General features: G+C 40.5%; 1 long non-coding RNA gene across 2 annotated transcripts; it reads left to right on the top strand.

Moving 5' to 3' along the window:
• Window positions 1–689: 689 nt before the first annotated feature.
• Window positions 690–22370, top strand: LOC122163255. 2 transcript variants are annotated; one of them, XR_006169868.1, is made up of 7 exons: window positions 690–815; window positions 4182–4232; window positions 4367–4490; window positions 9668–9868; window positions 19375–19529; window positions 20110–20155; window positions 20946–22370. It is a non-coding gene; the product is annotated as an uncharacterized LOC122163255 (long non-coding RNA). The 2 variants fall into 2 exon arrangements; XR_006169869.1 differs by lacking the exons at window positions 4182–4232; window positions 4367–4490.
• The last annotated feature ends 2241 nt before the right edge of the window (window positions 22371–24611 follow it).

The following is a 24611-nucleotide window of genomic DNA, read 5'->3' as shown; positions in this document are numbered from 1 at the left end:
ATCCCATCCTCTGCTGAGATGTAATGATGAAATACATATAAAACTTCAAAATAATGGATAAATTCTTCCTTCAGAATAATGTGAGTATTCCTTTGTCATACCCTGTCATTTCTTTATAGAAAGAGGTTCAGGAAAAATGAAAGATGTGAATCCCTATCATTAGGAGAGCTGACTGCAATAAATGTGCTTGATAATGTGCTTACTATTCCAGACCATATGCCATCCAAAGAAAAGCACTGTCTTCCAGAGCTTGCACTCAAACCAATGAAATGTGTGTGCTTACAGTGGTACAGCAGAACTAAATAATACACCAATGCACTTACAAAATCTTTCTGACAACAGCTTTTTAAACATTAAAGGTAGAGTTTTGTATTTATATTGCAGTTTATGGATAGCCATAAACATTACAGAAAACATTTCCTAGCTGTGAAAGGACTGAGGATCTAAATCTACCTCACCTCTTTTAATTTATTTTGCACCATAAATGATGTTGAAATATACTGAATTTAACAACTTTCAAATCATTTCTGTACTTTGCTTGTGTATTTTAGAAAAGTAAATCGTATAAATGCACTTCCCCCCAGTCAGAACTAAGCGTGACATCATATAAAGGGAATGTACACAACCCCAAAAGTGTCCTGCTGGTTTGTGTTAGCTTCCCTGGTCAGATCCATCCTACGTAGCTCTAGTTAAGCTTTACCAGTTTGAAAATAGAGATATCTGTTTGAACAAAGAGGGAACAAAGGGTTCACTGCGGGGAGAAGCTTCCCTGCACCCAGCAAACATGGAGCAAAGCTGATAGGAACATTTCAAAGGTGAGTGCACACAAATTGATCCATGGTCTTTTGGTAGAAATTTAACCTCTCCTCCTCAAAACTGCCATGCTCAGGAAAAGAAAGAGAAGAGAGATGAAAATTCTTACAGAGAGCTTTAATTTTTTTTCTCCTTCATCCAGATAAATATTCACATATTTCCCTGAACAGATGGGTAAAATGACCTGGAAGTTAAGGAGAAGGCAAGTCCTTAGGCAGTGAGGGGAACAGAAATGTTACCACATGTTTAAAGCAAATGGCACATCATGGTGGGTCAGGCTGAGTAATGGAGGCCTTCCTCAAAGTTTGTTTCTTGGGGTCTTTGCTGGGGTTTTTCACTGAGGTGAGCGATGAAAACACGTATTTCTTCTTCTTAGTTGAAAGAAGTTCATATTTGAAAATGGGCTTAAGAATAACTCTGAGAAGACAACACCACTATAATGCACACTCATTTCATGTGCATATTTCTTATCTCTACGTTAGCCAGTTAAACTGAGCTGATGCCCAGTTGTTGGTGGCAATACAGGCAGCAGTATCATTGTAGTTAATCAATGGCTTCTTAGAAAATTGAGGTGCTAATTAAGATAAGAGAACAGGAAAAAAAAAAAAGAAAAACAAACCACTTGCATTTGAACTGTGTATTTACTGAAAGATCACAGCCCACTAGTAGGAGGTATATTGAGCAGATGAGTTGGCAGAGCCACACAGACAGCTGGTTTTGTCTGGCATACAGGTGTTTAACTTGGCTGCTTACAGATGAGCCGCTTCATGCCAGAATCAGTGAGGGATCACCTTGTTTAAGAAAAGGTAGCTCTTGTCCATCCTCATAGCAAGTTCAGTGAATGAGCCAAAGTGGCTATTTCATTTCCTCCCCACTCATTTCTGACATGGTTCAAAAACCCCACTCTTCTTTTGCAAGAGTTGAGTTTAGATGAGAGAAAAAATAGTCACTGTAGGTATCGGATTGTGGTTTTGCCTTTTCTCATGGTAGGTGTAGCAAGAACACACGTTGCTGGTGCTCAGTAATCATTTTTTGGCTCACAAGCTGTTGTTAATATTTTGTTATTCTTCAGAAGATGGCTGGATCATTTTCAGTAGATAGCTGAGCTCTGTGTGCCTTTATTTGAAAGAATGTTTTTCAGTAGTTCCAAGATGAGATAGTATTTGAATGTAAGTATGTTGGGATTCAGTCTGAAACTTTTGGGTTTTGTCCAAAACTTAAGAGCACAGAAATAGCTGTATAACATCAGCAAAGACAGTCTGCTGTTTTTTAAATTGTAGTGAGACATAAAGCAAATGTGCTTTATATGCTGTTGATAGGTGCCATCTGAGAATCTCCAATAGCAGTTTTAGATACACATGGTTAATGAAATGCTCTCTATCGGAATTCAGATCGTCAAATCCAAACTTGGTGTAAATAGGTTAAAGAAACTTGCCCAGAACATAATATTGTCATTGGTGTACTTTTCCTTTTTATAGTCTGTGTGTTTGCAGCTCTAGTGATCTGAAATGGCTGTTGAAGCCAAAGTTCTCCTGTCTGGTATTCCAGCCTAATGCCCTGTCAACAGCACTCACTTGATGCCTTTTACGGCGCCTGTCTTTCCTGTATGGAATCAGTTTTGTGAGGAAGAGATGGAGCAACCTGACTTGAATTCAGATTTGTGACTACCATAAAAAAATTATAGTGAAATTTTAATAAACTTTTTCATTATTATTTTTACCCATTATGTTTAGAACTTAATATTCTGCTCTTGCTCTTCTTTTCACTTTAAGTAATAAACACTCAAAATGCTGTTAAAATGCTCTTCCTGATATGGTGCTCTGTGAATGCAAGTTGTGCGGTCAATTTCCTGAACAGTGATTTTAAGATGTTAATTCCTATCCCTGGAATACAGTTGATCTGAAGAGCTTGTTACAGGCACCTGTATTTTGTGTTAAAGATGCCCATGCTATGAAGGTGTCAGCTTTTTTTAGCAACAATTTTTGTTAGCATGTTATTGCAGCAGAAACTATATTCAGTTAACAGGTAGCCCCTAATATAGAAATATTTGTATTTTTGTGCACATTAATAAATGCATAAGTAAACATTCTGTATAGACATAGAATGTTAATTCTGCAGTAGAGTTACCAGACATTACAACTTACAATAAAACTACTGGACCACAGTGACAGCCATTCTCTGTTTCCAAGTGTACATGTGTTTTTGTTAAGGAAGGTGTCAGATAAGTGCAGAAAAAGGAATGTGTTTATATTTGGGATGAGCAGTCCTGTTATGCTATTTCCAAGTCTGCGTTAACGCTGCATGTTTTCATTACGTTCCAGAGATGGCAAAAAAAAAAAAAAAAAAAAAAAAAAGGAAAAAAAATCAATGAAATTGCAGACAAAGCCAAGTAAGAGAGGGATAAAAAATGAATCAAGAGAAGCCTGTGTGTAAAGAAGCGAAGTGGGAAAATGAGTATTTTAATCCAAGTAAGTGTCTATGCCAGTATAGTTTTTAGAGGCTGCTCTGTTTCAATGAAAGTTCAGTTAGTAGAAAACCAGCGTTATTAAAAGTACGAAAAGGGAGTTGCTCTTTGAAAGAAATACGAACTTAACTGATGGAAGAAACAGGTCCATGAACCGTAGCAAGTTTTACGAACACTAAATATAGTTCAAGAGATTTGAATTGCTCTTTTAACTCTTGCAAATCTTGGTGTCTGCTGTATGTTTGTGAATTCCTGACAGTTCTCCAAATGTAAAATGTGTAACGCGGTGGATTGGTCCTAAAGCTGCAATGCTGGGTTTTGTTGTTGTTTCTTACTCCTTTTGAGGTGTTCTGCACTCTCGTATTCCTTTCCATACGATATGGAAAGCCCTACCTCTTAATGATGTCTCAAGAAACGAGGCATCTTTTGATGCCACAGTCCAGTAGCATCATCCTATTCAGCAATGACACATCTGGGGCATTTCAGCGTCTGCCATTATAACAGACATGCAGCTTTAGATGAAACACAATGGGTTGGTTGTGTTTTAGACATCCCCAGTGCTTTGAGTTAATCAGTGTGCTTATACGATATGCTTGGATACAGTGATGCTGTAACTGCTTTTTTATAGGTGTGGTAGGTGTGAAGCTATAAGGTAGGAGCCTATGAATCCAGACCAGTCATTGGAATACCATATGGAGCCTGGCAATGATATTGCACAAATTAGTGCTTTTGTACTGATGTATTGATTTTTATTTAGAAATTTGGAAAAATGACTGAGTGGCTCTGAATTAAGGATCTTCCAGCTAAGCCGTGCTGAGGGACTTAGGGCAGGGGCTCAAATGAATCAAGGGGTAATTGCCATGTGAAGACAAATTGTCAAATGATCAGTACCTTCCTTTCATAGATGGCCATGAAGACTTATCTCAGTGAAGCCCCTCAGAAGTCCAGCATGTTGGTAAGGCATTGGCACAAGCTGCCCAGATGGTGGTCCCTGGAGGTATTCAAGAACCATGGGGATGTGGCACTGAGGGGCATGGTTAATGGGCATGGTGGAGGTGGGCTGATGGTTGGACTGAATAATCTTTGTAGTCTTTTCAAGCCTCAATGATTTTATGATTCTAAAATGAACCTCTGAGAGGGCAAGGAGACCAGCTCCCCCGCAGCCCAGCACCTTCAAGAGTCTGCCCCAGCCAGAGCTTGTGCTTATTCTGAGGTAAATCATAAAAGTTTGCTTCTGAACAGTCATTCTGTTGAGTGTGACTAAATCAGCTTTTGCAATCACGTCAGTTCACAAGCTGACAGCTTAACTTAAAACACAGAGTACAAGCTCCACTGTCCTCAGTGCCGTGAGACTGCCCTGAAGACATGGAGCCTGCTCCAGCCCTCCCTCCCCAGGGAACCACAGCTCCCCACAGACCCCTGGTTGGTGGCTGAGTGCCACAAGTTACACTTCTGAATGTGTCATTACTGCTGTGTTACTGCAGTGACTGATTTATTATGCAAGTCTGCGGTTATACTGTAATCAAAAATCCGTGTGGCTTAAGGGAGAGGGGATAGGATAACCAACGTTAGCAGGGAGTGGGTTTGGACTCTGTAGGTGTTGAGTTGTCACCAGAAATATTTAGCTTCCCTTTAATATACTGCACAGTGCATTACCTTCTTCTGAATTAAAAAAAAAGCAAACCCTGATAACGAATTAAAAGACCTTGTCATATATTAAAGAAACTTAAAAGACTGAAAACAGGGGGAACAAAGGGGTAGTCAATATAGAATGTGATATCTCAAACAAGAGCCAAGTTAAGAAATGATTGGGTGTTTACTGGCCAAAGAAAACAAATCTCTGTTAGGCCTACCCTGCCCTCCTAAGGCTCATATACCAACATATGGGAGCTCTATGGTGGAAGTTTACATTTAATTCTGTTTTATTTTACTTGGCAATTGTATTCCTTCAACATTATTGTTTTTCAGCACTCAGTATTTTTAATGCTGCATCTCAACAGAAGATATAAGAGCACAGTCAATCAGTCCTGCAAAAAAATTTTAAAAAATTTAAATATATATATATATATATGTATATATATATATATAAATGTCCCTGTCATGACATGAAGCATAATTTCCAGGGAATGACCTAGAGGAAAATCTTCATTTTAGCCATGAAGAACCAATTTCATGCCTCTGCAGTAGATATATGAGAAATGTACCAAATATCAGTCATTAGCAGACTGCTACAACTATGATCCCCATTCTTGATTTTGAATCTATTGACAAATGAACTTGTGCTAATACTGCATTTTTGTCATTGTACACGTGTTTGCCACCCAGTGTTCTGGGCCAGCATTAAGACAGATGTGGTACTGAGGACCAAAGACTGACTTTACCTAAAGGAAGGGATGCTGACAGAAGGTGAGGAGGAGCACGTTTTTACCAAAAGGCTGAACTCCCATCGGTTCAGGATTCTTTGTTCATACCTCATCATATAGAAAGATGTCAAAAATGGCAGAAACTACAGATGATGGTCAGTGGAGTCAATGATAAATTGCAGGAAGAATTGAAGTGTCTAGAGAAAATCCAGGAGCATCGAGAATGTTACTGTTTCGGGAGATCTAACACTGAACATCAATGTGTCCAGTGCCCAACCTGTTGGAATAAAACAGAAGTGTCAGGGAAGAGTAAGAAGAGTAGGAATATATGATATTTCTGTCATGTAGACTCCTGTGTTCCAGCTATTTTTAGTTTATGGAATTTCCTGAATTTCTTGATATTTGTCTGTATAGCAGCCACTAAGGATCACTTTTCCATGTCCTTATTCAGATTTGTTACAAACATGCATAAATTTCTTGCATCTATTGTATCCATTTTTCAGTTTTACTATTACCTGTGGCATGCAGAAAATCTACACTGGTTTGAACCTGGCTCTCTGTATCTTCGTCTGTTTGTGTCTGGTTCTTGTGCTGAAAGAAGCAGCAGTCTTTAAGCCCTTTATGTCTTTAAGAATTTTGCAGCCTTCCCCTCTTTATCCAGCATGAAGATTCTGAGCCCACCTAATAATTTTTTTGTATGAAAGCTCTTCTGAACTTTAATCATCTTTGTTACCTTTCTCAGAACTATTGCCTGATCTTATGATGAGGGCATGGGAACTGCACACATGCCCTCACGTAGGGTGTGGGTTAGTAGTGGATTTATATGGTGGCAAGAAGATTTCCTGTTTTGTTCTCTATTCAGTCCTGATTCCTCTTTCTTATGCTTTTTAAAGTATATTTATTCTAAGAGATGTGTTATGGGTTTTCCAAAGAATTAAGTGAGAAAAGCAGTGAGTATTTTGGACCTAATTTGAATGGGTCAGCACAATAAGACATAGATATCCTGATTCCATGTGTTCTTCAGAAGTCACGCAGCTTTCCTTCCATGGTGTATAATTAGAACCATGGGTCCAGGTTTTGAACAGACATCTCTGAGTTATACATGCTTCCAACATCTGTACAAATCTCTTATCAAAACACTCATGCTTCTCAGCTGAATCTGCTTCTCCCTTAAAGGAACGTCGTATACAATAGGAACTTCTAAAATTACATCATTTGGACTGTAGGCATTATGCTTGAGAAACCTTTGTGCTTAATACTGGCCAACCTGTGGCTTATGTAGCACTCTTTAAACTCCCTCATGTCATGAGCAAAACAAACCACCACTTTATTTCTTTCAACGTGTCTATTAAATTCCACAGGATATTTGGGAATAGGAAAACAATCTATTATTCTAATCAACTCTGTAGGTTTTCTTCCATAATCTCTTTGCTGCTTCTTGGCCCTCTTGGTGAAATCATGTCTATTATCACTTCCTACATCGTCTTACACTCTTTTTTCTTGTGTCTGTTTCTCCCAGACAAACCTCAATTTTATTATTTTGTTTGGTTAAATTATATTGTCTTCGCTGCAGTCATTTCTTTAGAGCATTCAAGTTGGGTTTACGTAGAGATATTATTTAAGAATAAAAGTTTAGAGTGAGGAGCTGGGAAAGATAATTTCCTAAATTTCCTCAGTAAATCACAGTTTTGACTAGACCTAGGCCAACTCTGACCAAGACAATTTAGAACTGATTTGGGGTATGTCTACGTTATTCTAAGAAAGCTGCTGTAAGTGTATACTTGGATGGGTTTTCTGTAGGTCTTTGCAAGTCTGCACTCCGTTTTATGGCGTTCACATTTCTTCAGTTGTGAAAACAGAAGAACATGATCTAGTATTTACCTTACTCCTTCACATGCCAAACATCTTAAACTGAAATAATCTCTGTATTGTAATGACTCATTCAGTCAGAGAAACTTAATGTACTTCATTCACACGAATGTTTTAACCATCATAACACTTCTGTGAACTAGTGGGGTGTTACTGACCACTGCTGGATGTTGGCCATCCTGCCAGTGTCGCCTAGGAAATTTGGCACATTTGGCAGCGCATCTTCGGAATCTCACCTTTCAGTTTCATCTGCACATTAGAAGTACTGTTCCAAAATGAAAATAAAAGGATGCTTCACTAAGAGTCAGCTCTGGCAGGAACACATACTACAGCACTGAACTCATCGTGCTAGTGAATGCCGTGCTCCAGCAGTTTATTTAATAGTGGTGGTATTTATAGAAAGCTCCCTCCCGTGATCTTACTGCCAGTAACACAGATGTCCCTTGAATGCACTCTACTTTAAATAAAGGTGAAAGGCTAAGGAAAATATAAAAAGAACCCACCTTTCATATTTTACTCGAACAATAACAAGCAGGGTGTGGCCACTCCGAAACTGCGGTTTGACGGATGCTTGGGAGAAGGGAAGGGTGGGAAATCTCTCTGCTCACCAGTTCCACAGTCTTGTTAGCAAAAACACATCTGACACCCGTGATTGTGGCCTGGGAGATACAGTGAGAACAAGCAGTGCTCTCAGTTACTGCAGTGAATAAAGTGTCCTGCCAGTGCTTGGAACGTAACCGTGGAATAAGCATTTTTAGGGCTGTTAATGCGAATAATGTTTGCAGAAAATGCCCTTTCCAGTTTGAGAGTGGTACGATAGCGAATGAAACCCACAGGAATACGGGTAGGTCAGAGATGGGAAAAAGTATCTTTTACTCATGGATGAGAGTTCTCCTTGGGATACCATGAAGTTTTCAGAGGGTCTTGTTTGTTTAATTAAAAGTAATGGCCTGAAGTTTCTGTGAGCCAAAATGTTAAGCCTTAAGTAATATGTATTTACCTGAAATCAACTTAGTGGAAGCTAGCGGTATCCTCAGCCTGAAAGAAAAATAAAAAAGCACATTTAGGTCCACCCAGCATAGACTTCCAGTAACCCACAATCACCCAGAACTCATTCTCCAACATATGATGTCACCTGGAACTTGCACTCCGTTTTCTGAATTCTCCTTTTATTGGGGTTTATTCATTTAGTTCTGATTCAAGAGGAGTCAGAGCCTAAGGAAGAGTTCTAGTGACTATAGTCACAGCCAACGTGCTTGGCTGTACCAGAAGACTCCAGCAAATATCTTCCACTGTATCTTATCTAACTGTGAAAAATTTCATTCTGAGAAAAGGGAGTATTTTTCAGTGTACAGCATAGTTGAGTACCTGCCGTAAAGCAGATTTCTCATGTCTCCAAAAATGATACAAGCAGGTTGCAGTGAGCCTAGCATCGAGACAGATTTTGTCTGGGCTCATTCAGCACATGGAAAAAATATTTCATCTCATTTCTTCACAAGCTGACACCACAAAGCCGTTCCATTTATTTTTTCCTGACATGTTGTTGTGTTGTTCAATACTGTTTTTCATTTCCCCTGACTTTGGAACAAACTGGTAGGGCTGAGTGAAACTCTGATATTTCCACACTTACAAGGAAAAATGAGATCATAAAATACAAAGCTAACATCCAAATAATGATTGGGGTCCCTGTACAGTTAGCTGGATGCTGTGCAGCTATTTCTTTTGCTATCTGTGCATGGGCACTACTTAAAAAAAGAAAAAAAAAAACTACCCTACAACAAATTTTCACCTAATCTTGGGCTGTCAACTCGAGAAAATTAGCAATCCTGAAAGGCACAAATAACACAACTTCCCCATCTGTGTCCTTGTAGCTCACAGCTGCTCTGGGATGAATGTTAAGCACACAGGTAAAAGAAAATGGAGCACATTGGAGTCTTAGAGAAGGACTGAGCTTTACTGCATAAGAATAAATCTCTTGTGGAGTTCCATATTAGTTGAACTATGAAGGTGAATGTAGAACCAGCTGCATTTAAAAGGTATTGAAAAAGTACATAAAACATGACTCACTGCCATTTTCTTTTGTCTCTTCAATCCATTGTGGGTAAGAATCAAGCAAATACTTTTTACACTGACCCAGCAGCAAATGTTTGTTTGTCAGTTTGTTCCAAACAGCAGCTGAGGAGAGAAGCGGAGACACATCTGACCAAAAAATCAAGGATGGAAAGTTCAGAGAATGCAACGAAGACAGAGGTCCCTTGTAAAATGAGAGCAGGAAAAACTGCTAACAGAAACAAGTCCATCATCAGTGTGGAGCCACCACTCCCCTTTCCAGTGGAGTCTACTTCAGCTCTGAAGCTGGGTAAGTCATCAAATCACTTTTACCCATCTCTGGCCTTTTGCCTCTGTTGATTCTTTAGGCTGAAGGCTCCTCAGAGGTGGCAGCCTGTCCTTGCAGCCCCAGGCTCCGTGCTGCCTGGTTGGAGATGTACCGCCTGTTCGTTACTGTCTGGCAAACACTGCAACACAGTCCATAAATAATATTGTTTTACAACAGCCCTTTTCTTCAGATCCCAAGAAAAAGACATAACATATTGTGTTATAGGAACAGCTCTCATCTGGTAATATTAAAGATTACCCAAACTACTCTCTGGTTCCCCCAGAAGTCAGATGAAGTTGTAAAATCCCTTTCAGCAAGTTGGTGTGATTCTAACCTGAGTTTTGGCCTGAGCTTGAAAGAGTTTCTTCTGAAGAGAGTTCCTTTGAAAAATTAAGGTGTGAAATGTGTGTCTCAGAATGATCATGAAGTTTTCAGGTTTTCAGGTCTTATTCCCATATTTGCCAGTACCTTTTGGCTTGCCTTTCTAGCTTAAAATGGCAATTTTAAAAAGGGGGAAGAAAGAATCTGCTATTGAAAGTATATTAATGCAAAGTGATTTTTTGTATGTGCACATAATATATATATTATATTATAATATATATATTATATTATTATATTATTATTATATAATATTATATTATAATATAATATTATATATATAAAATAACAGCAATGACTCTGTGACCTGTCCAAGCTCAGGGAGCTGTTTCTGTCAAATACTTGTGGTATGACTGGACACACGCTCAAATGAAGATCTTTGTTTAGTAAATACTGAATATTCCCTAGTCCTTTATATCCTGTCGTCATTTCCTTTGTACAGCTCACAGCTGTAGTTTCAAGCCAATGTGCAGTTACTTGGTCAGAGAGTTTCATAAGTGCAGTTAACCATGTAACAGAGATCTTTTCTGATGGTTTTCCTCTCAAAGTTCTTGGAGTTCTGCAGGCTTATCCAAAGGCTGCATACCAACATCTTCTGTGTAAAACTTGTAATTAGTAGATTTGTTCACTGTCCATTTAATTATGAACGTACTGTAATGCAAACACAGATATACGTTTATATGTATAAGAATAGGGAAGTTGGTTGCCGTGTCGTCATGTTTTGTGGTTTTGGAAAACCACAGGGTGTAGGGTGGAGATAGCCATTGTACTACATTAGCTATTTTCTCACAGTTTTAAGGAGCAGCAGCTCAACACACTGTGGTCCAGACAACAAAATATCCAACAAAGCAAATCTTTCTGTAGGTGCATCTGAAGAGAGGTGGGAAGAAGTGGATGCTGGCTGGTTCATGAGTGCTCTGTGAAGTCAGCAGAAACAGGAATAGGGAAAGGGGAAAACTGTGTCATGGTGGAGCCTCATGATAAGGAACATACACTGAGGGCAGGAGGACTGCTCATGCTGGGTCTTCACCATGATTAATGACTGTCTACATGTGGGCTTTCAGTGGCAAGATGGAAACCAGCAATATTGGCAGGTTTGAGTCATGGACAAGGCAGACTGGTTTCAGATTGAAATTTTCCCTCTTTTTTTTTTCCTCGCATTGAAATGGAAATCATCACTGTGGGTATTTTCCTTTGTATTGTTCTCTTCCTGTATGATTCCACTGTCTGAATGCACAAGTGATTAACACCAAGCTAGAGTTAATTAATCAAATAATAAACATTTGCGAAGGGGATGCGGCCCCTCTCAGCTCTCACTCCGTGGAAGCTCTGATGATGGGCTTTGGCTGTTCAGGGCAGGAGAGAAGCTTGGGAGGTGCACAGCAGGAAATGAGAGAAAACCACGAGCCTCCTGCAAATATGGCAGTAAGCAGCTCTTAAACGGCAATGTGATTCAGCTCTGTGACTAAGAGGTGGAAGGCAAGCCATTGTTTTTCCCCTTTCCTACCATGTACAATTTATATCCAAAGCCACACTGTGAAACCTGCAAATTTTGGAAATACTCAAACCCAGCAGCTCCTGGGAATTATTCTATAAGTGATATCAGAGGACAGAACAATAAAGTCCCATGGCCATGGGCAGCAGCAGGTCACTCAGTGCTCCTGCACTAACAGCTGAGACCCAGAACTGCTCACATCAAGGCAGTGATCCTCCCAGAAATGCTTTCTCCAGAGTTAAGACAATGGAACAGCACAAGCTTTCAGGAGCATGGAAGTCAGAGCATTGGTCTGAAGTAGAAATGATTCTGTTGATGGGGTACCAGAAGAAACATGACAAATGATATTATCACACTGATAAATCTGTGGTGTCCAGAATACCAAACTGATGATTAGCTCATTCAGTCTCAAATTAACCTCATTAGATTTTGTAAATGCAAAACCTCTTTTGAAAAATGACTTCAAAACTGAACCTTACTCCTGAGAAACGGCTGGAATTTGACCTCTTTCTAACAGCTTTAATTTTTCCCCTTTTACTTTAATGTATTATTATGTCGCCAATAAATACAATGAGCGGTGTCTTCTGCCAAAATACTTCATAACATATTATCTGTCTTCCAGAGGGAATGGGGAGGGGAGTTCTGTTTGCTCAAAAATTAAGGGAATTAAAAAACAGAGGTTACACAGAACATGTATTTCATGATTAGACAGCCTCAGATGCCATGAGAACAATTAAGGATGTTTTTTTTTATTGGACTTTCATGCAAAAATGGTTCTTGCCAGTTCATTTACACCACTAATTATCTTGCATAAATAAAAGCGCTCCATGAAGGCTCAGATCCTGGATCACAGTCACACCTGCCCATAGGAATTTTAACACAGCATTCCCCAGGTGCTGCAATTGGGTCAGCAGCTCCACCACAGGTCTCATGTGGAAGCTGGGCAGCTTCAGCACAGCTGGCAGCAGACACCTCCCAGGGCATAGGTAGGGAACGTGTGTTTATGATCTCCAGGCAGACTATGGAGCAGGAGCAGTTCTGTTTAATGGCTTTTCTGCAGCACAGTTCCCTATGGCTGGAAGCGAGGACAGGTGAGTCAGCAGTCTGTGTCCTTAAGGTGTGGGAATCCTACCATGCAATTTGGGCAGCAAAATTGTAGAACATTTGCATTCAGCTTCACAATATGTGGTGGTGAAAATACTCCACTGCCATTTCCAGAATGAAATCTTGTCAGAGCAGCAAGGATAGCTCTAACAGCATGGATTTGGGGGGAATACTTTCTCTTTTGTTTCTGGAAACTGAGCTCTTTATCTGGCTCTCCCACCTGCTCCAGCTGCACTCTCAGGATTGTATTTAGTTTGCAAGGTTCAAGGTTAGCCTGACGTTGGGCTCAGACCATGGCCAAGAACTGTAAACATGGGAAAGGCTTGTGGTATGCACCCACTGGGGATATGCCATATGGTGCTCTTCCTCCTCCCCTTCCTTTCTAGTGAAAGGCCACTGATGTTTTTGCAATGAACCCTCTAGGAGAGAACACGTAGCACCTAGACAAAACTGCCGCAGAGCAGGGCTGGAGTTCAGATGGGAGTTTGTTCCTTGTCTGAAACCTTTAATCATACAACTCATGTATGGGGACTGGTGTTCGTGAAATCAGTTTCTGCTCATCTCAGTGCTTGCGGTAGGGTATGTCTGCACTGCTTAGTGGAGATACCTGTTCTGGCTCCAAGCAAGTTAGCACATAGTACAGACACCTGTGTCACTGCAGTGCCCTCAGTCCTGTTCTCCACCATATCCAGCTAACTACTACCTTGTATGGGCTCTGAAAAGGGCAATAGATAAAATAGATAAATCAAATTTAAAGTGTAAACTCACAAAAGGCTAATTTTTGTGTAAACCTTCCACAAATTCAGCTAGAGCTGTATTGCAGTGCACAATTTCCATAGCCAGTAGCTTACATAGGTGACGTGATTCCATCACCATGTCTCCATGCAGCATGTGACTGGCTGGAAGGCACCCCACACATCTGAGTTTTCCCTTGAAGTACTGGGCACTATCAGTGCATTCTGAAGGTTTAAACCTGGTTTGCTATTTTTGATTTGGTTTCTCTTGCCTGAAAATTCCCTTTGTAAAAGCAGTGCCTGCTCTTACATCCTTTCCTGCTTCCCAGATATAGTGGGGTCTCATAGGCCATACACTGCTCCCAGTTCTCCCCATCCATTGCATTGTACCTTTTGCCACCCTGGTGCACGTAGAAAGAAGGCAGAGAAATGTGTTAAACTGGCTTTGTTTTGTACGCCTTTTCTCCAGCAGAGAGGAAAAAAATGTGTACACGTACTGGAGCACGCAGGACAGAAAATGAGCAGCGTGTCAGGTTAAAGCAATTACAGCTCTGGGTTGTAAGGGCGACGTGTTAACGGGGCTTCTCAGACAAGTGATTTGGCCTCTTGGCTGCTCATGGGGATGCTGGGTGGTATCATGATAGAGTTTTCACATGGCCAGAGCTTCATTACATCATTTGTTAGTATATAGTATATCACAAGGGAATTTTGCTTTATTTAATATAGTAACAATGAACAGCTGGCTGCTTTACAGTTCTTTATATCAGCAAGGACACAGTCAAAATATATCAGTCTCGTTTAAAACACTCAAATCACGTTTTTGTAGGCTGGCCAGTATACACTGTGAATGAGCAAAACAAGGAAAAGACAATTCAATAACGAAGATAAAATGTCAAATATAATGAGAGCCTGAGCACCGTGCAGAATAAATGCTGGCATGAAAGGTGTTAGAGGGATTTAACCTACTTAAGGAACATAGATTAAACAGGTTTCTTGTTTCTGAGACTTGCAGGACTCTAAGGCAGGAGTTACATATGATATGCTGTTTGTATCATGATTCTGATAAAAAATAATGATCTGACTTGCCTGAAAATTCCAGTGTTAAAAATGTCAGCTGTTAGCTCCTTTTGTGTCTCTGTGAGCTTAGTGGGGACATCTGATCATTCCTGACTACTGGCATTGTTCTGTTAGGGCAGTGTGTGAATCACATCCTCCCCTTCCCTACCAGCCATGTCATCAGTGCTGCTGCAGAGGACACTCGACCTTCTCTGCCAACCTGGATATGCATACTACTATGCACAGAAAGCATATACCATCTGTACTCTGGCACTGTGTGTTCTATCACAGGAGCTAGCACGCAGTTACATCCTCTGTAATGGCTATTAGACTGCTATGTCAGCCTCTTCTTTCTCACCGATTCCAGTCTGACCTACATCGAGTCTCCTAATTTTTCTGAACCTCTGCTGAACAAGAAGAGAGTTAGGCCTAAGTGTCACTTATTTGTGTGTTTTGACAGATGGAGAGTTCTGTAATCCATTCCACAGCACAAAATCTTATTGTCATGGGATTTTCAGTGAAGTTTGCTGAAGTATATACAATATTAGAGGTTAATAATGGGAAGAAGAGGACTTGGATGTCAATTCTTGTCAGTCCATAGTGTTACAAACAGACCTTTCCAGAGCACTTTGTGAATGCTGGTTTCCACGCTGGAAACAGCCGAAAGGGTAATACTACTGTTAGCTTTTCCTACCAGTAGGCACAAGTAGATGTATTCAGCATGTCCACCCTCCTCCTACCTGGTCTCTTTGGGCATTAAATACTTGCACTGCTTCCTCAGAGCACCCCAGCTCACCTACTATTCTGCTTTGTGGATAGATGGTCGGAACTGATTCACTTACCAACCACTGAATGAACTACTGACACTGGGATCTTGTTAATTAAATGTAACCTAGTCACACCCAAATGGCAATAATAGCTTTGGAGTGTCACCTTCAAAGAAGGTTTTCAACAAGATGGACCAATTTAAGGTCATAAAATTAGAAAAAGATAAGGAATTATATTTTGCAGGTTTGTTTTGTTTTGTTGTTTGTTTGTTTACTTTAGAAAGCAGTTTTATGATCTGTCAAAGACACAGAGGGGGAAACATTGCCCTCAGCCCCAATTGAAGTGGATCAAAACCCATGCAGGGCCTGTGAAACAAACAGAGAGAGTGGTGATGTCCCACATCTTACAGCCATTCAGGGGGAAAGTGATGACTGAAGTTTGTAGGAGTGGATGAAAACTTCCCAGGGCACGGACTCCCTGTTGCTTTGGTCCCAAAGTGACAAATTGCTTTGGAAGCAATGAAATGCAAATGTCCTGCTTGCCTGCAGCAAGGAAACACCTTCCTGCCTTTCAAGCAAGAGAAATTGAAACGCAAACTGCTGCTCTTACGCATGATTCCTAGCAGAAAGCAGCTGAAATGGTTTATTTAGCTCACACAGGTGTGTTTGGAGCCTGTGTGAAGGAAGGTGCCTTCTACCTGTGGCTTCCCAGCGTTGGAGGGAGACACTGGGGAGGGCATGTGATACGTGCTGAAGGAGGAGGGAGGAAAATGATAAATTCTCAGCCTCTTGATTGAAGCAAGGGAATTAGAGTGAGAGAGATGTAGTACTTCGTATTTGGGTTGAACATTTCAGATGACAAACACACAGAAAACATTACAAATGTAATGAAAGTTTTATTGTCTTCGGAATAATGGAGGGAGACATTTATTATGCTTGCGTGAGGACAAATAATATAATTAAGACTGCATTACAATAACAATTGTGACATTAGCAGTTTTTAAGGTACTTAAACTCTTTGACAAATTTTCCTTTTAAGCTTTCTGGATTGCTGCAGCAGGAGATAAAAAAGTCATATCCACAAGGTTTATTAAGCTTGTTAAAAAAAAAAAAAAAAAAATCTGTTGAAAATTAAATAATCTGCATACTTGATTCCAAGTTGCATCGTTGAACAAAAATAGATTAGGTAGCATCTTAGTAGGATTCAGTTGAAACAGCATTTCATATGTAGAAATTTCTATGTCTCTTTTGTTTGGATAAAGGGCACTTTAAGACAGTTTTCCTAAAATTATGCATCCTAAACATCTCTAAATGTTCCAGCTCTGGAGTATTAGCACGCACATTGCTTGGCAGTTCCTTTTTTAACAATTCCAAAAGCAGTGCCATTATATTAAGGCTTTGATGTAGCATAATACTTAACAAACTTAGTCACTCTTCAGCATTTATTTAAGAGATTTTTTAATTTTATTTTATTTGCCATACAGGCACCGGACACCCAAGGTCAGGCTGGACAGGGCTCTGAGCACCTGACCAGCTGTAGGTGTCCCTGTTCAGTGCAGGGCAGTTGGACTACATGGCCTTCAAGTGTCCCTTCCAACTCCAATGATGAAGTTAAGCATGTGCTTAATTGATGTACTTTATTCACAATTCAATTGATGTATTCAATTGATGTAGTTTATTCACAATGCTCCTGTAAAATCCAGAGCCTTATAGTGGACAATTCAGTCTGGAGCATTTTGGTGCTCAGCGAGAGCTGATGCAGGTGGGCTGTTAGATCTGCTGCAGGATGTGCAGTAGTTGACACCTGCATTGCTAATACTGCATTAAAACTTTTAATAAAACACGCTGTCTTTAGCACTCATGTTCTCATTTCAGCTATTTTCCAGACACCAAAAAGTTGATTTATTTTTTAAAAGAGACATTACAAGTATAAACTGTAGCACATCTTTTTTATTATTTGTATGCGTTGCATGTTTCATTGCGGAATACTGGTATCAAATCTTTACACAGGATATTGAATTCAGTCCTGCTAAGGGAAAACGATCCATCTTCCCTGTGCAGAAAGCATTACGTCATGAAGGGATGGAAACAAAGAGCTCTGAGGGACTAGGATAGGCAAACTTCCCTCCTTTTACAGGAAATGGGTGAAGCCTTGCTTGAAATTATTATTCAGACGTTTTGTGCTGTGAAGGAAATGTCTCCCGATAGCACAAGCTATTGGTTTCCTGTTGTGCACTAACAGTTTTGGCATGCCCAAGAATGGACAGGAAGGGCAAACATTTGGGGGCAGCTGGAGAACTTGTTTTAATGAAAAGAGCAGCCCAAGTAAGTGGGAAGAAGTGTGGCCTGAAAAATATAATTGATAAATTAAAAGGGGGAGGGGGAAGAAAGGGGATCAATTATTGATTGCTTCGGTGTGTTTGTGAAAGTAAATAATACCCACAGAATGGCACATCAGGGTTAGCGGAAAGCAGGGGGCACTGCTGCTGACCAGGAAGTACTGTGGGGGGAAAAGCCCTTTGTATCCAACCTAATTAAGAGCCTGATTCAACGAATATATATCCGGCTTCTATACTGAGGAAAGCGATTTTGGGAAGTTTTCACAGATCCGGGATTGTTTTCAAGCAGGACCTTGTGACAGAGGCACTTTCAAGTGCTGTTTTCCAACCCCGGTGTATAAATAGCACTGCCACCAGGTCCCCAGTCCACCTCAGCGTTGAGCCATCTGTCTGCTGTCTTCCATTGGAAGCAAAAGCAAGCAAAAGGAAAGGGCACAGGTGATGTTTTTCTCTCTCAAGCCTTCTTCTCAGCCTGCTGCAGCAATAGAAAAGAGGTGGCTTCCCTCTGTTATTTCCTGAGGTCACTGGGATCTGTCCCACTATTACCAGTGTGGTGATGTAGTGTCAGGGCTTCCCTCACGTTTGCATCGTTGTCTGAGTCATTTTGGCACTCTCTTGCTCTTGAGGGCACAAAAGAAAACTGGCTGGTGCCTGGTACTTGGTTACAGCCTCAGAGGCTTCCAGAAATCTTTCTCTTCAAAGGGAAGTAGCAGTGGGGCAGGGAGGGAATTGTCCCCATCTGATCTGCTCTTGTGAGGCCCCATCTGTGTCCAGGCCTGGTGGCACAGCTGCCCAGGGAGCTGTGGGTTCTCCATCCCTGGAGGTGCTCAAGGCCAGGTTGGATGGGGCCCTGGGCAGCCTGATTAGTGGGGGCAACCAGCTTGTGGGAGGGGGCTGGAGCTGGGTGATCTTTAAGGTCTCTTCCAACCCAAGCCGTTCTATAATGATACGATTCTTGAAACTTGTGATGCAGACACTGCATTGCAGGGCCAGTGCCCTCCTTTCCTGAAGGCAATGGAGGACACACTGGGGCTCGACACACTGGGGTTCTCCACCCTGAAGCGACACAGCTACAGTTTCTTACCAGATTTAATTTTCAGGACAAAAATTTAAAAAAAAAAAAAAAAAAGAAAGAAATCAAGAAAGAATTCTCTCTTCAGCATTGCAGGCTTCTTTTCAAGATGGTGGCATAAGTTTCATTTTTAAGCCTTCCAAACATTTAAAGGCTACTGCTATAACATATGAAACCTGCATAGAATTTTGTGTTCTATATTTTTGGCAGCAGCTGTTTTTACTGCAATGATCAATTGGATTATATGGAAATTCAAGTTGTAGAAAACAGCCACTTAATTCAGAAAACAAAGCATGAAAAGAGTCAGTCTGTGCCTTGCCGACCCTTGGAAGGCCTTTGGTAAAGTGTTTTTTATGATGCCAAACCCACAACAGTTTGTAAAAATGTGCCTGAATTTCTCTTTGGATTTAATTTAGATAGAATTTTAAAATCCATGTACAACAGTATTTCTGCTTTCTACCCTTACCAAAACACAAACCTCAGTCATGTTTGAATCCCACTTTCTTTTAACATATCCTTTTAAATATTTTTGTTTCCATTTAGGACTGCCAACGTTACCGTGGAAACCCCCAAAAATAAAGACTTTCCCAGCCTTGTGAGAGCACACCTGCAAGAGCAAGAATGACAGTTAGCCTTTTGCCTGTCAAAAGCAAATCTCCTTCATTCTTGATGTCACCTGAGGACATTTTTTACCCTCGGTATGATTTCTTACCTCAACACTTACTGAAAGTATATGTTTAGAATGTACACAGTTTGAAATATTGCCATGGACCAGTAACAAGCATCTGTTGCTGTCCAATAGCTCTCTTCTTAATAGACAACCTCAGTTTCAAGAGGAGAAAGGGCTTTACAGATGGTAGTGCTGAGATTGGAAGTCCTGAAATAACAACATGAAGAACTCACCTCGGTGAGACAAGCAATCGACAGTGAAGTCCCAGTAAGCTGTCTTAATAGAAATCTTTCCAGTGGCTTCAGGAGGATCTGAATTACAAAGAGAACTGAAAGAATTAATCTGCTTCTTCCTGGTAGAGAGGTGCAGCATGGTTAGTGTGCAACCAAAAAACTGGGTACTATGAAAACTCAGCTGTTCAGAACTTTAGACCTTTCAACACTGATAACTGCTGTATATATATATATAACTAAATTTTAAGCAGTCTGATATATCATTTTATAATGGCAACTAATTCTGTGTAGATTTTCATAAAAAGAAAATAGATCATTAAAATGGCTTCACATCTTCTTCTTCTTCTTTTTTTTTTTTTTTTTTTTTTCAACCAGAAAGCAGTTAAGATGGTCGGATTGACTTCAGACAATCTGGCAATATGTAAGTATTATATTTCAATATGATGTTCTTAAATGTCTTAAAATTTAAATAAAAACCCTCAAGCTGGCAAGGTATTTTTAGTTTTTGGAGCCTGCTGTCTTTTTAGGCTGTATGAATTATACATTCTGCTTGTTAAATTGTTAATTTTCTGGTACATGAAGGCTTTTTGTTTGTATGTATTTCTGCAGCATGGTGTCAGATTGACATCAAGTTTGCATCAGAAATGAGCACCACTGGGAAATATAGAGGCTGTTCTTTCTTTTTACTAAAGAAAGGCGTAACATAGAGCCCAAACCTAACTAAAAACTGAACTTCAAATACTACTAAAAATACACCTTTGTGTTATTAATGATAATTCACAAAAATCTCCTATATATTGGTTTGATTGTTTAAGCATACCCAAAAACTTAAATGCACTCTGGTCTCACCTAGGTCTGCTGTTTTAATGTTCAAATTCTGGAGCAGAATTGTTTGCCAACGTGGGCAAACTGCTGAAATGCCAACTGTAACATACACACGTGCTGCATCTTATGTCAAATGACCCTGCTGTAATCAATAGGAACCCTGAGAAATTAGATTCTATTCCACTGGAGTATCAGCCCTCACATCTCAAGGAATATGAAAGAATTAAAGGAAAGAACAAATGCAGACCCCAAGCAAAGTGTTTTCACTGGGGGCTGAGTCTAAAGGGAATGAGATTTAGGCAGAATAGAAACTGTATGTGAAAAATGAGTGTCATGACTCACAGCATCTCAGACTGCAATCTCATCGGAATGTATTTGTTTTGCAGGACTGGAGCTGCCTGTTGTACACATGACAAGCTTTCAGAGAAGAAGCCTGGTGGTTATGAGAGGAGAATCCCACAGAACTGCACAGGTACTGCCAGCAGGAGTGGTCATTCACACAGGACAGCTCACTGCCACTGCTAACAAAATCCCCAGCCCAGTCACTTGTGAATCACTTCTGGCTGAACTTAGCAGCTTTAAGTATGATCAAAGTCAAGAATATTTGCAGTCAGTAGGATTTCTGTACATCACAAGGGAAACATTTTGCTAATAAATGCTGATTCAAATGTTGTACGTTCCCACTGCTTCAGTTCTTGCTCTTGGCTAAGCAGATGAATGACTATTTAGTGTTGCTACAGAGCTGTCAGACAGCAGTTGTGTTTCAGCATTAGTTGGGGGGCATTCCTATGCATGCATTAGTGCTCAAAATGACCGTTAAGAATTTTGTTGTATGTGTTCACAGATACTCTTTAAGGTGGATTGATGTTGCAGATGGGAGTAAGAGTTGAATGCTCCCATGAAGGTGGGTGGGAGCCCCGTTGGAAATCAGATTAAACTGGACTAACCTTACCAGTGTTCTGAGTTATTCAGTGGCAAATCCCATGGAAACTGCACATAGATGAAATGCCTGGGAATTATGATTTTCAGGGTCAATTTTTTGGGTAATGAAGTAAAGAAATGAAATTAATTGTAGAGGAAATTGTAAACTGGCATAGATTTCAGTTCTGTTATCATAAAATTATTCCTGATCCTTTGGCTGGATGCTCTGTGTGAGCTGCCATTCCTCCTCCTAGTGTTAAAATCACCTCTTTTGTTTGTGCATGCTTTTTGGAAGTGATGAGACTGAAACAGCATTATACCACTTCAACTCAATAGGGAATGATTGCAACTGAAAAGCATTTATTTATTTGGTGTGAATCATTCCGTATTGCATTTCAGTTCCATTCTGAAGGGGAGCTTTGTTTGTCTTTTAAAGGCTTACTTAAACATAAGAGGAAAGGAGAACCAGTCCCTGGCACATTTATTTTGCTAACACTGCTGACGCATACCTCACTTCATAGAGCTGACGTCTTACTAAAGGACATCCAGGACAGTTTCAGCTATTCCAGTGTTTATTTTTACTACACCAAGTCTTTGCCGTTGGTTATCAGGATGTTCGTCAGTGAGAAAGAGAGATAATACTGAGATGCTAGCATTAAAGAGAAGGCTACAAATAAAGATGGTGGGGTTTGCTGTAAATGTCAGTGTTTATTGGTTCTACCTTGCTAGATGAGCTAGATGTTGAATAGGTTGGTCTAAAAAACTAAGCTGACGTTCTATGGAGAAAGTTGCCTCTTGAAGATTGATGTGTTATGAAGAGGATAAGAATATTATGGCAAAATCCAAGCTAGAGACAAGGATACGCCCTATTCCACTTAGTTTATTCTAGTTCTGTTTTTCAGACTACTTGAGAGATAAGAGCACTTAGCAAGTGTAGAGCAAGGCTCCTTTCCGTATTAAGGCATTCATATTCTGCTGGGAAGTTATGTTGCAAGGTGAGCAACATGAGTCTGTACGTGAATTCTCAGAGGTTCCTTAATTGCTGACACACACATGGCCATACTGACAGCATCTCAGCCCAGCCATGTGGAGTAAGGGATCTGCAGTATTCAAAACCAATCTGTTTTGACATCACGATGCAACATTTGTGCACAGGGCTCTATCAAACCTGCACCTCATCCGTAGCTGGTTCTTTTTGAGACCTGCAGGAGCTTAGTGACTCTCATTTCAGGAACCCCTCTCTAGTCCCCACCTGAGATGGTGGGTGGGTGAGATTCCAATCAGACAAATGGATGGATTACTGATAAGTTGTGTTGTTTGGCCATCTGGCTGTACTGCTGCTGCTGCCAGGCTCATTCTTCAGCTTGATGACCATAATGATTTTGGCAACAATTGTAGCTGCTCCCATTCATTCTTTCAATAATTTCCATTGCCCTTGCCAATTATTTTGAGGATCTTAGTCTTTTCTTTCGGAGCAATGTGTTTTTATGTTTCACGATCTCTGAATGCTGATTTATATGTCAGTCCCTTTGCGGGTGCTGTTCTTGGAGCACGTTTTACACAGAACCTTTTGAACTAGCTAGTGACAAAATGACTCAGACAATGCTGCTGTAAATAACCTTTCTGCAGACAGAGAATGAAAAAGAGAAAAGCCTCAGCTCTCCATTTTGCTGGACAGGGCACTAAGCATACAGTCAGACAGAAAAAAAACTCAGACTTATAGAAGTGTTGTCAGTAGCAGATTCCAGCTGTTCCCTTGGATATAGCATACAGAGGGACTCCCCACACAGAACTGGCTTCAGCTGCATTTTATTCTATGGTTTTGTCTATTTTTAGTATTTTGTCAGCCCCAACAGGCTGAAACAGGCATCTTCTTGTGTATTTTAAGCTGAAAGAAAAGTCAGTGAACACACAGTGAGTCTATACAGGCATCCAGAAACAAAACTGGCATTATAGGATATGAAATTCCTTGCTCTGAAGCATTGTTAAGGCTTATTCTGTTAAGTCCATACAGGCTGTCCAGCTCACATCTTAGCCCACTGGGGAAAAAAAAAAGAGTTCCCAAACGTGCTTGAAATACTAAACTACTCCCAGGAGGGAAAACCTAAACAAACAATATCCCCCTCGCTGAACACATCCAATCCTTCCCTAATTTAAACAGCCACTAGCACTGTTATCACCTTCTGCCAGCAACCCTCTTTTGTTGTTCAGAAGGAAGGCTTCTGCTGCTTCCATAAGTTTTTGCCACCTCTGTACGTTGCATGCCTTGGATACTCAACCAGCTGCTGGGTGCTGCTGAGTCTTAAAGGGACTGAAGTACATAGAAAGGGATTCTGTATCAAAATGCTTCTGCGTTAAGGCTGTGTGGTGACAGGTCATTACGTCACTGCCAGTCACTCGTGCCATCCTTTACATAACGGGCCAAACAGCACAAAGATTTTAGCAGAATGCATTCAGAATGAGAAGCTGCCTATTATTAACATATACTGGTGTATATCACAATAAAGCAGATGGAGCATCTCTAATTACCATCTGCAACTCATGAAATTAGGGTCTGCTAGTCTTAGAATCTTGATACAAGAGGTTATATTAGTAATCAAAGCAGTACTTGGAGAAAATCATCAGTTACTACCAGAAATAAAAGCATTTCAGATGTCATTTCCTTGAATATGTGCTTAATAGTTTCAAGTCTTTGAAAGCATGTTCCAGCTACTCCCCATCACACAGCTGCACTGACTCCACGCTCTTTGGATGCAGTTCAAATCCTGTTTTCAGTATGACAAGAACTTTTGTCCACACTGCAGTCCAGCAACAAGATGCATGCCAATAACCAGACAATGAAAATACCTTAGCAAACAGGCAGGGTTCTGGATCCTAAAGCCTTAAAGGCTGGCCAATCCTTCAACACAAACAGGCACATAGCTGTAGTACTGGATGCACAGTTAAACTGAGATGGCCACTCCCAGAAGCAGGTTCTGTGACAGGACCCAACTTCTCCTGCCCAGGCTGCCAATGCAGACACATTGTCAATTAGTGCCATGTCTCCTTCCATCACACCACATCAGGCTCTGTCTGAAAGGCTGCAGGACACCTCAGCTGCCTAGCCTCAAACATATGGCCTCAGCACAAGG

This window comes from Centrocercus urophasianus, unplaced genomic scaffold (assembly GCF_019232065.1).
Source record: "Centrocercus urophasianus isolate 14NV4802_14NV808 unplaced genomic scaffold, USGS_Curo_1.0 seq_23, whole genome shotgun sequence".
NCBI lineage: Eukaryota > Metazoa > Chordata > Aves > Galliformes > Phasianidae > Centrocercus > Centrocercus urophasianus.
Note: the sequence above shows the minus strand (reverse complement) of the source record. Positions and strands in the feature narration are given on the sequence as shown.